This window comes from Limulus polyphemus, unplaced genomic scaffold, assembly GCF_000517525.1.
Source record: "Limulus polyphemus unplaced genomic scaffold, Limulus_polyphemus-2.1.2 Scaffold487, whole genome shotgun sequence".
NCBI lineage: Eukaryota > Metazoa > Arthropoda > Merostomata > Xiphosura > Limulidae > Limulus > Limulus polyphemus.
The window spans coordinates 344,174-347,431 of record NW_013666097.1 but is presented as its reverse complement, the minus strand read 5'-3'; the positions used below and the strand labels follow the sequence as shown (position 1 = coordinate 347,431).

The window sequence follows — 3,258 nt, the reverse complement described above, 5'->3', positions numbered from 1 at the left end:
CGACCCTCAGATTGCGAGTCGAGCGCCCTAACCACCTGGCCATGCCGGGCCTATATTATTTTGTAAGCTTGTTTTTAAATCATTATACATTATTAAAAGTCAACAACATGGTAATGTTCATAGGTTGGTGATTACATAGTCCATGTTAATTAAAGTAAGTCTTATTTCCGTCCTCGAAAACTAAGGTAGCTGAAAAAAATATCGACAAAAAATATGCAGAGAACACATCGGTCTGATGTTGCTTATTCATGATGACAAAACAGTTGTGATCACCAAGTACTTTTAAGGCTTGTCAGTAAACTGTGATGTTGTCGCTATGTACAATAATGCTTTGTCATGAAAATTAGAACATACTGACAATTTGTGTACGTAGCAAATTTGATTTCAGTTCTGAGATACACTGCATTTGCAAACCATTATGTGACACAAGTCTGTATGTCTGTGTGTGTGTCCGCTTATAACTGGCGAGCCGCTGAGTCGACTGTCACTGCACCTACTCTTAGCCTCCCCTATATATATTTGCCGGTGTAAAAGACGCCTCTGGATTTTTTTTAGCATATTAAATGTATTTATTTGAGGTTCGGTGTATAGGACGACCCCTATTGTCAAGCAAGTCTAATATATTACTTTTGTAAAGAAATTCTTAGAAGTTATTTTTAAACTGTGTTAACCTGCACTCTGGGGTAATCAATACAACCACAAGTGTGGTTTTTTTATGCTCTTCAAACGCTACAGACAGCTCAATGCGGCATAACCTACGTCACAAATGGGTAATAAACAACTTTACAAAGTTTATCACAGTTGAACTCCTTTTCTATAAAAACAAGTTTACAAAATTAGTGTACGTTACAGAAACTTTTGGTATAAGTAATATTTTATTTAGTATGAAGGATGAGGTTAGTACATTTCAAATAAAAATGTTTTGATTAATTGTAACTAGCATGTGAGGTAAATAACTTCTAGTTACGAAGAATCAAGACAAATGATATAATTACAAATATGTTATTGTAAAGCAGTAGGTGGCACGATGTGAATACACTTACTCAAAAAAAACAAAGTAAACAAGGGAATAAACGCAGTTGATCTTTGTATTGAACTAGCTTCCGCATTAAAAAGAAACAACGTACTTTTGGTTAAATATGCTATTAACCGGAGAGTTCTTACCGGATCTCTATCTTTGAACCCGTGTATAAGACGAGGGGTAAATCAGGCTTTGATTTAAGAGTAAAAAGTATCGTCTTATACACTGGAAAATACGGTATCCCTGATGTTACCTCCTCTCGGGGACTCCATGTCTTACCCAAGCGTTGAACGTATACGTCAGCTAGTAATCATTATTTGGACAACTTCTTTATAAACGTTGACATATTTGGTTCAACAACCACATCAGAAATAATGTGTCAGAACACTCGGAAATGTCAACCTGACGGCACCTTATGTTTATGTGAGCAGAACTGCCATGTTAGAAACCCCTAGAGTTCAAGTATGGTCGTCCCTAATTTTGTACCAGAGGGAAGGCAGCCAGTCAGCAACACCCACCGCCATAGGGGCTTTGTCCAGCTCTTTGAACCGAATAACGGAATTGGCATTGTGTTTTTCTTTTTCTTTTGTAAACGCGCTCACGGTTGAAAGCGTGATGTATATATAATTGTTTTACCTCTCAAATATATATATATATACACACACCTATATTATAAACTTTAGATCACAACAGCTCTTTGTTGTTGTTTTTTATTTTCCGATTTTGAAATGAGGGGGGGGCAGAAGGCTTCACTAGTTCATCAATTTAATTATTGGAATTAACACATGTATGATGTGTGTAAATAATGAACTTAGTGAAAGATGAAAAAATATCTTGGACGTCCACTCTCGTAAACGTATGTTAGGGCTTTTCACACTAAATATTGTGTTTCGATATCTGCGGTGGGCAGAACACAGAAAACCCTTTGTGACAACAATGAAACACTTACAATAGCTGTCGATACTATCTGGGAACAAAGTATCCTACGTGTTCACTACTTCCTGTTGGATGTGCCGAGTGAAGCTGCATATATATCAATGACACTCAGTTGTTCATGAACACACGTTTTACTTTTATGACCACATTAACCTTTTTATTTTCTTTCGTTTGTAACACGTATTTGAAAAATCAGGTAGAAACATAACAAAAACTAAGTAAAAGTTTTGTCTTTCACATTCGTAACGCGTGTATAAATATTCTGAGAACAAACAGGATATCCACACGTTCACTGGATAATAATGTATTTTGAAAATTTTATATGGCAGTCTAATGACAGATCCGGCACTGGATGCGAAAGCTCGTATGTTTGTTTGATATTTAGCACAAAGCCCCACAATTGGCTATCTACGCTCTGCTCACCGCGGGTGTCAAAACCCGATTTTTTGCATTATAAGACCTCAGATTTACCACAGAGCCACCACGTGGCTAAAAGAAAATATTTTGAACCTGTAAGCAACCTGCAAATTATTTAAAAGTAACACTGCATTTTATTTGTGTTATAACACACACACACACACACACAAAACAACAACAACAACATACATTATATATATACAGTTATGTTTTGTATTACAGTAAATTAATACACATATTTCTTGTCACTGTTGTTCTTACAGGCGATGGCTCTCAATCTTCAAATTTTTATTTGCTTTTGTCCAGAGCGACCACCGGTAGTAAACGGTTTAAAATAAGTTCAAATGAAGCTGCTCACAACTACATGGTACTTTAGTGGTTTTTACTGATAGTCAACAGAAATTTTACTTCGCTGAGAGAGAGACAGAGCCCAAACAAGGAAAAATAGTAAAATACGTTCACATTTATTTCCTCATAATACGCTGGGTCTCTTTTAACTCGAGTGTTGCCATGTAAATATAACCAAGGAAGGACAAGGCGGCTGTACAAATCTATACAATTTATTATACAAGTAAATCATGTTTTTACCATATATTTTTCGAGTGTTTTAAATCATTTTTCTTATGCATTACTAAACAGTTGTTTCAAATCTTGCATTCTACCAAAAATGTTTTAAATTATTTGAACACACTACCAGACGTTCACAAATTCTGTATTTTCTAAACGGTTTCATTTGGTAAAATATAATTGTTTTATCCAAACATTCAAACTTTTAATTAAACATTATTAATTACAGTAACAAACTCACAAGTAGTAACAGATGGTAAAACACGGACGCACACAAAGCAACGAACACACTAGTAGTAACAGATAAGTAATAACAG

The 3,258-nt window shown here is 35.3% G+C and overlaps 1 protein-coding gene across 9 annotated transcripts in view; it reads right to left on the bottom strand.

Moving 5' to 3' along the window:
- LOC106458567 (CLIP-associating protein 1-A-like) overlaps window positions 1-3,258 on the bottom strand; it is a 199,705-nt gene that overhangs the window by 78,602 nt on the left and 117,845 nt on the right. The gene's annotated exons all lie outside the window — the stretch shown is intronic.